Consider the following 14,525-nt stretch of genomic DNA (forward strand, 5'->3'; position numbering starts at 1 on the left):
AAATTGGTTAAGCTTAATATGGCCTGTAAGAGCAGCTAGCCTAGTATTCACATAACATACTGCACTCACAAGTGTTGAAATTCCTTATGCTGCTCTACAGTGAGTCAGTATTAGAAAAGACAAATGTAAGCCTTTTATCCTTAATAAATCCAGCATTTCAGAAAAGCGTATAACATTAAAGATTATGGAAGCAACAATGAAAAAAATACTGCTCTCAGTGTGAAGGGATTGAATTGTGAAAATAATAATATAATTTAGTGAAAATGAAATTACCAGACAAAACTAGTTTACTAATATTGATTTTGTTAACTATTTTTGTTCAGCTCAGTTTTCGGTGATTTTTTGTTAATTATAATGATTTCAAGGCAAAGATAAATTATACATATTTGATAAATAAACTGAATAAAATGAATGTAAAATAAATGTTACAAGAAATTGGAGGAAAGCAACAAAGTTTAAGAGTGACAGCTTACAGTAATGTGGATTTTATCTGAAAAAAATAAAACTGAAGAACCATAATTTTATTTAATGACTGCCGGTGCTTTAACTGATATAGTGTATAAACAAATTGACTCAGCATTTGAAATAGTTCCTTCTGATGACGAAATTCACAACTCGGCTAGTTGAGTGTCATTGTTTTTGACTATATGATAAAAATTCCATTGTTGTTAATGAGCTTGGTTGTAAGAACAGAGGAAATGTGTCATCAGTCATTTTCTATTATGGCAGGAGACAAATAATGCTACAGAATACCAGGAGGGCTGCATGTTAACAAACTGGACACTTTCAGGCTGTTCATTGAGACACAAAATGGGACCTCCTACTAAAATTTGAAGTTCAAAATATTAAAGATGTTATAATCGTCATGTTGATTAAATGGGCACTTCAGAAAAAAAGGTTATGCATTATAGCCCCTGAAGGAAGTGATTATACTCATGTTCTAAACTTATAAAATGTAAGTATGAGCCATTACATTACAGAGAAAGAGGAAATCAGCCTTTGAATTTATTGAACCTGTCCCTGTCCCGGCAATAAGATCCATCTTCAAGTTTTTTGTCAGATTTATTTTTAATACTTTTTTTGATGTAATACAAAAGAAAAAAAATGGTTAACCAGGTAACCAAAAACAAGACAGACAAAGAAAGCTAAGTATTTTGAACAATTCTGAGAATATTTAACACTGAAGGTAACAAATTTATCAAGTACTGAAATGGGATTTTATTTGCTCATTGTTTGCTGGGTGCCATTGCTTCAAATGTTTGGAGATCAAAACTTTATTTTTTTTTATTTATTTATTGATATTTGTTGACCAAGAAAGCACACTGGGTCAAAAACCCATTTTCAGTGGAGGCCTGGGGAGAAAAACTCCAAAGACAGTTAACATCAATAGACAAAATGCTGAAGATAACAACTGAAGCAGTGATAGAGTCAGTTCAGTCCAATGTGCTTGACTTTAAGTCATTCCGTTTAGACAGCTACATAAGTAAAATAAAAGTATTGCAAGTTAATTATAGAGTTTAAATGGTTAGTAATAGGGGAAAACTGTGAGAAGAAGAAAATATGGAGAATAGTTAATTGACAGATTGACGTGTCTAAAATACTACTTAGATGTAGTTGAATTAACAACTTATTTAAGGTGGTTTAATCATGTGATTACATGAACAGATATGGTTATTAAGTGTGAAACATGGTTATTAAGATAGTGGTATTTACTGCTGATTTGAATGTTTTTATACAGTCTAGTTGAGTAATAGAGGGAGGCTGAGCATTCAATAGTTTGGCAATGGTATGGGTATAAAGGCATTGTCCAGCTCTTTTGTTGGGTTTAGTTATGGTTAGGAGATGTTTATTAGAAGACCTATGATTCCGGGTTGGGGTGTATGTGACATAGTTTGAAGAAAAGGGCAGTAATTTGGATTGTATAGCAATGTATGGGTAATATTTAGTTGGGTGTAATATAGGTAATGGGAGAATTCAAACCAGTGTAAACTTTTGATGGCTAGGCAGTGATGTGTGTGAGTTGGCATACTGGAGACAAACTCTGCTATTTTGTAGTGGCATGACTGTAATTTATTCATGAGAAATGTGTGTAGGTTAGTGAAAATGGGGTTATGATATAGGAGGGAAGGGAGAAGTAGACTGTTAGCCAGTTTTAACTTGGTGGACATGTCCATATAGAGTTTATGCATATACAGTTTACCTAGCTTAAAATGGGTCTTTTTGATTGTACTGAGTACATGATTCTCAAAGGAGAGCTTATCGTCAGTTATAAAGTCAAGTACTTTTGCTGTTTTTACAAGTTCAATTTTAGTACAGATTGTTTTCTCTGTGCCACACCGCCCCTTTGGGTCTGTGCCACACCAGTCCTTTGGGTCTTCCTGCTCCGTTCGCCCTGCAGGCTCACTCCGCTCCTCTCCCTGCCCCCAATTCCCACCCGCCCCTAGCACCTCTACATTTATACCCTCATAAACACACCCCTTTGTAATTACCTCCACCCCTTCTAGAACTAGCCCCTCCCTACTACACCTACCTTCTCTCCTTACTACTTTTCCCTCAATCCTTCCACTCAATTTCAATTACAGATTTTCTGAACATGTCTAAGCAATATCAACCTTTGCTACTTCTAACCCTCCTAACTACTCTCATCACCACCTATCGCTCTACCTCCTATGAACAACCCCTTCCTTTTACTCTAACAATCCCACACAAACAAACCCTAATATCCCCCTAGCTCCAACAATAGGCTATCTCAATACCATCCACAAAACTTCCTACCTTCAAGCTAAATATCACCGACTTTCTCACATTAAATATCCTACTCATAGCCTTAAAAAACATTTTAACTACTACTGCAAAAGTTTTCAATTTTACAACCCTATATTAATCTGCTCATTAATAGATGGCGACATCCACCCTAACCCTGGCCCTAACTCACCCCCACCATCCTCTAATTGCCACCAATTCAAAATAAGACCAACACCATCTACCAACCCCCCCAAATCACTTTCAATTGCCCAATTAAATATACGTAGCATTTGTAACAAAATACCACATATTCATGCCCTTCTAGATGTACAACAGTTTGATATCCTCTGTCTAACTGAAACTTGGCTCAAACCTACAATCAAAGATAATGAAATCATCCCCCCAGGCTATAACATCCTCAGACAAGACCGCTTAAACAAAAAAGGTGGTGGGGTGGCAATTCTCTATAAAACCGGACTGCAAATAAGTAAAACAAATTATACCCTTCCATCTGACAATAATGTAGAAATAATTATTTCCAAACTTCAGCTCAACCCTCACAAAACACTTAACATTATCTGTACCTATCTTCCCCCAGGAAAAAATCCCACTATTTTAGAAGATTGAATTGGCTTTCACTAAATCTCCCTCAAGAAACAATTCTTTTGGAGACTTTAATATTGACTGGAATTTATGTAAACATACCCATCCACCCACCCTTATTAACCTGCATGGCTTCTCTCAAACCATTAACTCACCAACAAGAACAAACAAACAGAATAATAAAGAAAGTATACTTGACTGGATACTTATAAACAGTCCTCAGCAAAAGTATACAACAGGAACTCTCCCAGATGACCTCAGCGACCACTCCCTAACATATATCATCAGGCATAAAACAAGTTTAACTATCCCTACCCAAGTTAAATCATCCCATAGCAAAAAATTCTTTGACCCCATTCTGTTTCAAAATGAACTTATGCAAGTTAATTGGTGATCTCTTAAATCTCTCCCTATAGACGAAGCTGTTAGCTACTTCAATCATACTTTTCTGACAATCCTAGAACATCATGCTCCAATGCGTTCTATACGAATAAAATCTAAAACAGCCCAATGGCTTTCAAATACTACTAGAAAACTAATTCTTAGTAGGAACAAAGCCTGGACTAAATGGCGTACCACAAAAAACACTACTGATCACCTCATTTTCAGAGAACAAAGAAATGTAATAAAGAAAGCCATCCTACAAGATAAAAAGAACTTTTATACTCAGCTACAGCAATCATCCCTACACCAACCGCATAAATTTTGGACTGCCATTAATACCCTGTTATCCCCTGGCAAAAGTTGCCACACCAAATCCAATTGATTCCAACCCTGACTGCCCATTACAAACAGCTAATGCCTTTAATACTTTCTTTACCTCTGCCATTCTAAAGCTAGATAACCAACAAAGCCCTGATACCTCCAAACTATTATCCCAAAGCTCCACTCCCCCCCATTCCACCTCAAACCCATACCTACCACTTATATATCATCCTTACTTCAAAAATTAAAACCCACGACCCCCTCAGCTGACAAATTACCAGCAGAATTCCTCAAAATTGGTGCAAAAGCTATAGCTTACCCGATCTCTATACTGATTAACAGGACCATAAAAGAAAGCACAATTCCATCAATATGGAAAATCTCATATATCATCCCACTGTTCAAAGGTGGTGATTCTACTGAGTACTCCAACTTCTGCCCCATAGCATTATTATCTCCACTTGCAAAAATAATGGAGAAATGCATCCACAATCAGTTACTAAATCACCTACTAAATAACAACCTCCTAGCTAAGTGCCAACATGGTTTTCGTCCTTTCCATAGTACTACCACAGCCTTACTATCCTTTATCGACTCAATTAACAAAAAACGCAACAATAATATTCCTTCTTCAGCCTTCTTCGTTGACCTATCCAAAGCCTTTGACATGGTCAACCACAAACTTCTCCTCCATCGTCTGAAGTCCCTCTCTTTTGACAACCTAGCCTTAAATTGGTTCGTATCCTATCTGGATAACTGAAAACATGCTGTACTCTGGCATAACCATCTCTCTGATCTCCTCCCCACCTCTATAGGAGTCCCTCAGGGCTCTATCTTAGGTCCTCTACTATTCTCTATTTTTATAAACGACCTTCACCTAGCCACTCCCCTATCAACTTGCATTCAATATGCAGATGATACGACCATCATATGCTCAGCCCCAACACAGTCTGAACTTTATTCTCTCACACAAAAAACCTTCACAACCTTAGAGCAATGGTTCTCTAACCATTGTCTCCTCCTTAACCCAAAGAAAACCAAACTCCTGATTTTTACACCCACTCACTTGTCTCCCTCCATTAATTTCTCACTCACAGCCAACAATGGCATCCTTATCTCTCCAGACAATAACACCAAACTTCTAGGTATTACTATTGACAATCAACTAAAATTTGACACGCACATTGACTCTACAATAAAATCAACTAACAGAAAACTAGGTTCTCTCTATAGAATCAAATCTTACCTTACTCCAGAAGCCAAAACTACAATAGCTAGAACCCACTTAATCTCTACCCTATTAAACGCCTCCCCTATTTATACAAATCTTTCTAAACATAATCTTAACAAACTAGCTACATCATATAACAATATTGCCAGATTTGCTACAGCCTCTCCATACAGGACTCATCATTGCTCCAATCTTAAAAAACTAGGATGGCTAGAATTACCCAACCTAATACAATTTAATCAACTTACAGTTGCCCATAAAGCCCTTCACCACCCTGACAACACTCCAATGTTCTCCACCCTCATAAAACCCTATAACAATCTGAAGAACCTACGCTCCTCTAACAAAATACAGATTCATACTTCTCTATCTAAGAACTCAGCAGGTGACTCCACATTTTCCAACTCAGTTGGTAAAATATGGAATCAACTACCTCAAGACATCACAACGCAAACATCACTCCCACTATGTAAAACTAAACTAAAACTTATCTAATCACTGGCTTTGCTCTTGCAACAACCCAGACTAACCATTTTTTTACCTCCTTGTTATTTGATTCTTCACACCCACTCTTTTTCTTCTTATATCTAATCACTCTAAATTATCCTCTACATATTTGGTTCTGTTGCTTCATTTTTACTAAAGGTATAAAATCACTACTTTTCAACTTCTTACAAAGATGCAATAGAGTAATTAGGTACTTTACTTGTGTTTGTCTACTTTACTAAATCTCGTATTGTACTCAAATGCTTTTACCTCCTGCTGTAGGTTTAAAGTACATGTTTTTCGATATTATTTGTATATGTTGATATATTATGGTACATTTTTGTTTATTTTTACTATAGTAGTTTTGTAGAGGAGCTTTTCTCCCTGGGCCTCCACTGAAAATGGACATGTATCCAGTTGGACTAGCCCGGTAAACAAATGTAAAATAAAATAAAATAAATAAAAATTGTTTTGTGAGACTATTTTAAAGTCTAGATTTAGAGGTTTGGATGAGAAAACTAAGAGTTTCGATATTTTGGGATTAAGTAGCAGTTGAGCTTTTTGCGTTAACTTTAGGAGATCTGAGAAAGTTCTTAGAGGAACTGATTATTATTGAATTGTCAGCATATTGGATAAGTGTACTTTGCTGGGATGCTATGGAGATTGTTAATGAAGGTGTTAAAAAGCACAGACCCAATAATAGACCCTTGAAGGCTTCCTTCTCCTTTTGGCTATTTCCTGGGCAGGGGTTGCCATAGCAGATCACCTGTCTGCTCATGATTGCAGTAGAGTTTTACGGTGTTGAGTTGCCAGCCCAGTGCCCGACCCTCCACAGGAGGCACACACATGCACACCCTCACACCTAGGGCTAATTTAGAGTGTCCAATCCACTCACAGCATGTCTTTGGGTTGGTGGAGGAAACTGGAGCACCTGGAGGAAACCCACATGACCACAGGGAGGACATGCAGGCTCTGCATAGAAGGCACCCCAGCCAAGGATTGAACCGGAGAACCTCTTTCTGTGAGGTGGCAATGCTAACCGCTGCACTACCGTGGCTGCCCTCCTTAGAGGATTCCTATATTGTTGATTAGATATTCAGATTGTTTGTTTTGCAATCTGACAGATTATGTTCTGTTGTGAAGATAGTTGTAAAACTAGGCTTGAGAGTGTGGGGAGCAATTTATGGACTCAAGTTGTAACAGTAATTTAGGATGTAACATTGTATCAAAAGCCTTAGATAGCTCTAGTAATATAATTGAAGTAAGTAGACCAGCATCAAGAGCTTTGTTTACAGTATTGGTAAAGGAAAGTAAGACTGTAGTTGCGTTGTGTGCTGGCCAAAAGCAGTGTTGGGTGGGTTTAAGTAAGTTATTGTTAATGAGATGCTTTAGCAATTGAGAGTGTACATATACTTTTCTAGGATTTTTGATAGAGGTGAAAGTATAGAGATGGGCATTTATTTGGAGAAATCACTGGTGTTACCACCTTTATGTAGGGGAGTTGCATTTGCAGATAAGGTCCAAGTTAGGATAGCATCATGAAGAAGTTTGAATCAAATTGTCATGGGTATATTCTAACTTGACTCTCAGCTTCAAGGTTTTGATCTTCAAAAATTACAGACACTGTCCAGCAAATGATAAACAAAGAGAGTCCTAATTATCAGTGAAAGCAGAAGTGAATAGTTTTGGCAGCAAGCTTTCAGTATTTAAGAAAAATCTTTCTGAAGAGTGAATAGTGTCAGTTTTTTTGTGGCATGGTTACACTGAGAGGTATTTGGATGACATAAGCATTTTTCTTTGCTAGTTGGCTAGTTGCCAGTGTCAGATATGGCATAGTGGTACAGCAGTTAGCATTGCTGCCTAACAGATCTTGGTTCAATGCTCATTTGGTGGGCCTTCTACATGGATGCTGCATGTCTTGCATGTGTCTGCTTGAGGTTTTCACCATGTTCTCCTGTTTCCTCACACACTCCAAAAACTTGTTTACTCAAAAGGGAATATATGCTCTTTGAATTTATTTATCCTTTGTTAACAAGGTTAGTCTTACTAGAGTGGTCTCTTTTCAGGAGAGACTTGAGATGGCATCTATACTACAAGGAGAAATTTTGCAGGGCATCAGGGAACTTCTCCAGCTCTCTTTGATAGATGCCGCTGGATCTTTTACATCCACTTGAGCTACCACCAACGCAAGTAGATGGGACCTCAGTTCATCATCTCATAAAAAGCATAGCACTTTCCGGAGTTCCGTGGCCCCTAATGCTGTCAGCAATCCAGTCATATGAGATGGGACTAGAATCCACAGTTTACTGGTCTTCCAGCACCAAATGTAAGCATGCTACCTGTTAAGGCACTGACACTACTGAATGCTTTAAATTTAATCCTGAAGCATACAAAAAACTATTTAGAATGCAAAGGAGACATTCATAAGATGGTGTTACTGATTTTTTGCAGAAATAAACACTTTTATGACAGATGGGTGAGCGTATATCAAATTACTACTTTTGCAATCCAGGGAGATCTTATGATAAATACAAGACAGCAAGCACTCAGTGATTTGCCTGAATCATGAGAATCGGTTTAACAGATGGAAAGTATAGCACTGCTGAGAAAAGGAGCAAAACTAGTAATGCATATATAGACACCATGGCACAAATGTACAAGAAAGGAGTATACAGCATTACACACTGGTATAAGGAATGGAGGGTAACCTAAACAATCACAGCAATGGTGGCAAGAAAAGAGAGAAGCCACTGGTTCCAGTGCACACCAAAGTCAAGGAGATAATATTTCCAAAGTGACAAAGTGCAGCATATATGGTCCAAATGTCCACAGAAAAAGGGTAGGTAGCAGAAGATACTTAATGTATCTAATAGAGTGATTGTTTGACATGAAAGTACAGCTACGCATGACTATCACAAGAGTCTGTTCCTACCCTGGTAGAGAGTAAACCGCTGCTCAGGGGAGTTACTACCTAGCTATAACTAAACCTGAAGTTGTTACAGTAGGATATTACTTGCCTGGGCCTTCCATGTCAGTTAAGGCCAAGAGATAGAAAACTTCCATATCCATTGGCCAGAGTTCACTTGGACCAGGAAGGGGAACATGGAGACAAAAGTATGTGGCAAAGTTTGATGATATCCTAGCAGATGTTTTAATATGAAATAATTCTGTTGATATTTATTGAGTTTGCTAACAAAGTAGATGGACTAGTCCCGAGACCCTTTCCAGCTATGATCCAGTTAATAACCTTGTGTACATATGAGTACACATAGCCTAGAAAGGAGAAAAGCTTGTGGAAGGCAGTAGGGGAGACACAGTCAGTGTCTTAACCTCCACCAGAGCTTGGTGATGTCGCTAGTGCAATAGTGGTAAGCCTGAATCTGAGTCACATTTGTCCAAAGGACCTAGACTTCATCTGGAAGGTGGTTACTTCAGTTTTTAATGTTGAAAACTCTACCTACTTTTGTAAATATTGTACTTTGTCTGTGCTGCAAATCATATTGACTTTGTAATTCACTATGCTTCTTAATTCACTGTTCTTTAATAACTGGGTCATAGCTGGAAAGGGTCTCAGCAACAGACCACACCTACTTGGTTAGCAAACTCAATAAATAAAAAAAGGAAAAAAAATAAATAAATAAAGAAAAAATTGTCCATAGTAACACTACATTTACTGAAAAATATTAGGTATATATTGGAAGGTGAGACCTTGACGAAATCATGAATAGAGATGTGACAGGCACAGCTCTCAGATACTACTTTACAGAATTTGAAGAAAATAAATAAGGCCTTGATTCTTAAGGTCAGAAGAATTATGTGTGCTGAGATTTGACGAAAATAAACAAGACCCTGATTCTTAAGGACAGGTGGATTATGTGTACTGAGATTTGAGGAAAATAAACAAGGCCCTAATTCTTAGAGACAGGCAGATTATGTGTACTGAGGCAAGCGGCTTCTATACAGAGAACAGGCTCCCAAAGGAGAGCTACATGGAGATGTAACAGAGCAGCTGGTAGTCCCAATGGTCCACCATCAGGAATGTCTGGCCATAGAACATGATCTTTTTTCAGGCCACCTGGGAATAAAGCATACAAAATAAAAGTTTTGTGTGAAATTTATTTTGGTAAGTATACTAAAATATATGACAGGGCATCACAAGACAAGTGAACAGTATCAAAACTAGGCAGAAGATGAAGCTAAAGTTAAAAGGACTATAAATTCAAAAGGCATAGTGCAAAGAAGATATAATAAAAATGTCAAATAAGTATAAAATAAAGATAATAGCAAAAGTCCACAGGACCAAAAGAAAAAGTGCAACATTCAAGTGTTATGTGTAAGGATAATGTACTCTACTTCAAAAGGAATGCTCTGCCAAATCTCTGTTGCTTTATCAATCACAAACTGCCAAAAGGGGATATCAAAGCTGACCCACACTAATGGTGCAGGAAGGATTCCTCCTTTATGACTTAAGTATGCAGTATAGTACTATACCTTGACTGACATTCCATTTTGTGCCTGTTGATCTCTTTAGTTTATGCATGTGCAGTATAATGCTACTCCATGGCTGTGACCTTCCATTCTGTGCCTGTTAATCTCTTTAGTGTATGGCATGTAGAGCATAGTGCTGTCTCATGACTGACATTACATTTTATGCCTGTTGATCTCTTTAGTGTTTACCGTGTACGATATAGTGCTACCCCGTGGCTGTGACATTCCATTGTATGCCTGTTGATCTCTTTAGTGTATGCCATCTGCAGTATAGTGCAATCCCATGGCTGTGACTTTCCATTTTATGCCTATTGATCTCTTTAGTGTATACCGTGTGCAGCATAATGCTACCCCTGTGGCTGTGACATTCCTTTCTAGGCCTGCTGATCTCTTCCATGTATGCCGTGTGCAGTATAATGCTGTCCCGTGGCTGTGACATCCATTCTATGCCTGTTAATCTCTTTAGTGTATGCCATGTCCTTAAAGCCTAATCAGCTTCACTTTTCATTATATAACCCATAATGCTTCCATTTAGGGTTGCCAACCCTCCATTTTTTTCCGGACTATCCGGAAATCAAACTGATTTTCTGGTAGTCCGGAAAACACTGTATAAACTCGAGTATTCAATTTCAAAAAAGGAAACAGACTATCAGAGTTTGTAAATTGACTGATTTACTATGCTTTTTTACAGAAAAGCATAGTAAATCAGCCAAAAACAGGCAGCAAGAATGGGAAAAGAGGGCGTTCCTCACCATGTGATATAATTGTGATGTCACAAAATGGGCGGAGTGTGGGTGGGAGAGGGTGGGGTGGGCAGGTTTACTGGTTATGTGAGGGTTGTGGCTTTACTCCAGTTTTAGCCACAATGAAAGGTGGCAACCCTAATTCCAGTCCATCTTTTTTCTCCTTAGTCACTAAATCAGAGTGAAATTCACCACAAAATTAGCAGAATAGTCTGAATTGATCTTCCCCGAACATAGCATTACTAACATATTCAACACACATTGAAATACCTTTAGATCAAGGGCAGTGGTGGCTGGTGACTTCAAATCAAAGGGGGCTGCAGGAGATAGCTGAATGGCTTGGGGCAATGGGAAGGGGTATGGCCAACTAGAAAGGGGCAGAGCTATGCTCAAAACCACAAAAACTGGGACTTCAATTAAATACGCTGCCCTGGACACCAAACCATCATTATGAGAATCCAATCAAGACAAAATGAAGTGGTGAAGAAAAAACAAATATTTCAATGCATTGACTACATGACAGCTTACTTAATATCTAGATGGAAACAAAAAGGTTGTGAGACATGAAAAAATAAATTAGTTTTTAAATACATAAGTGGAATGACAGTCAAAATGAAGTATAAAAAAACAAGCAGTACTCAACTCAAACCACTTCTTCTTGCACTGCAGCTCTAATTATAATTTATATTCAGCTTTATAAAAGTACCAAGTAACATGCTGAAAGTATCAATCTCTGTGATACCCCCACTTGTAAAAATGTATCTTTTCCAAAAAAGACCTGCTGCCTGACAAAAACTATTATACTGGCTTCATTGGGAAAACATGATCAAAGCAAAAAATGAACAGCAAACAAGAAACAAGCTTGAGATAAATTGCTTAAAGGATTACTGCACAGGTTATGGACCACACATGAAAGATTGGCATTCTGTTTAGTTTACGGGTAAAGCCTGCAAAGATGACTGCAAGTCTCCAACAAATGTAATGAGCTTCTGAAAATACTGTAATCCTGTCCTTTATTACAAATCCTGTCATATGCATTTCAATACCTAAGGCTTATACATTATGTAGTTATGTAAATATTCTCTGCATGGCAACAACAAACAGGCTTTCAATGTTGATAATTCTTTAACAGTATGCTTATTAAAGCTTACTTGCATCAGACAATCTCAGACAAGCTTACCTGATGGTCATTAAGGCATTTTTACTTAAACACAGAGAAACAGGCACTACAACAACATGCATTTTCTGAGTAATAAGCATAAATCAACAGTATAAAAATATGACAGGAAAACAGAACATTCTGCAAAATCAAGGACAGATGAAAAGCCACTGTAGTACTTGTGTACTTTGGATGGGGGGATACTCTGTACACTTACACTGCATAACTGCTCCCTGCCTTGCTTGGACACATCCAGAGTCACTACATGGAGGAGTGGGGGACAGCAAGTATGTTGGACATGCAAGGGTAATCTGCTGGCAGGTTGCCCTCAGTCGGCCTGAATTCCAAAGTCTTGGGTCCTGTGTCAGTTGCTGTCTTCTCTTCCATGACAGCAGGTCATCAGGGGCATAAAACATGCAGCCAATGCCATTTTCTTTAGTTTTTCTTGCCCCTGATGTCAGGTGCCCCCAAAAAGGTAGCAAAAAAAAAAAAAAATATATATATATATATATATATGTATATATACATGCATCAATATAAACTTTACTTTCATCTATAAGCAAATACACCGCATAGGTTGTAGAAGATAGAGAAGGAAAGATAAACTCCAGAATGACAGGGGGATGGCGGGAGGGTAACCGGGACTGCAACAGTGAATACACTCGAACATCTACATTTATGGTAAGTGTACACAACTGTACTATGTTCTTTGTGTTTCACTGTTGCAGTCATTACATTTGGGTAGAATCCCAAAGCTATGGTTGGGAGGCTGGAGCGAAACAGCATTAGGTGCAGCTATAAGGCCCTGCAGCACTGCAGTGGCAAAGCCTGCCCTGGACTTAGAGAGGCAAATGATAATGCATTGTAAAGGTGTGAACAGAACTCCAAGAAGCAGCCTCTAGAATGTCCTTGGTTGGTACTCCTCTGAGAAAGGCTGCTGAAGTAGCTGCAGCTCTGGTGGAATGAGACCTAATGCCCTTGGGCACAGGTTTACCATGGTGTAAGTAGCAGAAACTGATGCAGTGGCTTATCCACTTTGAAATTGTCTGCTTTGAAATAGCCTTTCCTTCTGATCCTGCAGCATATGACACTAGTAATTGCTCAGTTTTTCTTAGAGCTTTAGTCCTGCTCAAGTAGAATCTTAGCTGTCTGTGTACGTCCAAGGAATGCAGAATTTTCTCCCCTTTGTTCTGCAGATTTGGATAAAAAGTTGGCAGATGAATTGTTTGGTTAAGAGCCACACTGGAAACCACCTTAGGCATAAAAGTAGGATTTGTTCTCAGAGACACCCTGTCTAGGTAAAATATGATAAAAGGCTCTACAGCCATGAGGGCCTGCAGCTCTGAAACTCTTCTTGCTGAAGTAATTGCTAGTAGCAGAGCTGTTTTCCATGATAAGAACTTTATACCAGCGGTAGCAGCTGGTTCAAATGAAGACAGGGTGAGCTTTTTCAACACATAATTGAGGTCCCATGCAGGTAATGGTGATTTTCTAGGAGGCCTTAAATTTTTGGCTCCTCTAAGATACTGCTTTAGTAAAGGATGAGAAAAGATTGATGGCTCTGTATTGTAATGAGCTGAAATGGCAGAGGCATGGATTTTGATTGATGAGAAAGATAGGCCTTTGTCAAGCATCTCAGTTAAGTATTGTAATATCTGAGGAATATTTGGTTCTACTGTATCAGTTCCTTGTGCTTGATTCCAAGCACAGAATCTCTTCCATTTGTCAGCATAAGATTTTCTAGTACTAGGGCTTCTAGCTTTCAAAATGACATCCATCACAGCTTTACTGAGAGGTGTTGTTTATATAACTACATGATCAGCCATGCTGTCAGGTTCAATGTCTGTAGTTGATTGTGGAGGATCTGATTGTTTTGCTGGGACAGTAGTTGTGGTCTTTGTGGTAAGGTCCAAGCTGGGTATTGAGACAAGTTCCTTAGGATTGGGTACCAGTACTGGTGGGGCCAGTCCGGGGCAATTAGTATCATCTTTGGTTTCTCTTGTCTGACTTTTAGGAGGACCTTGGGGAGAAGAGGCAGAGGAGGAAAAGTGTAAAATGATAGGTTTTTCCAACTGAAGGATAGAGCGTCCACTTTCCATGCTTGTCTGTGATACGTCCTTGTGCAGAATCTTTTCAAGTGATAATTTTAAGGAGAGGCAAATAGATCTATGTCTGGGCTCCCCCATTTCTCGGTTATCATGCTGAAGACTTGTGGATTTAGTTTCCATTCATGAGGATCCATAAGGTTTCTGCTTAAATTGTCTGCCAGTGTATTTTGTTTTCCTGGCAGGAACTGAGCTTGAAGATGTATTTGGTAGGTCAAAGCTGTGTCCCACAGTGCCATGGCTAATCTGCAAAGGGGGTA

Source organism: Protopterus annectens, chromosome 8.part0, assembly GCF_019279795.1.
Source record: "Protopterus annectens isolate FY-2018-M chromosome 8.part0, PAN1.0, whole genome shotgun sequence".
NCBI classification, from domain to species: Eukaryota; Metazoa; Chordata; order Ceratodontiformes; family Protopteridae; genus Protopterus; species Protopterus annectens.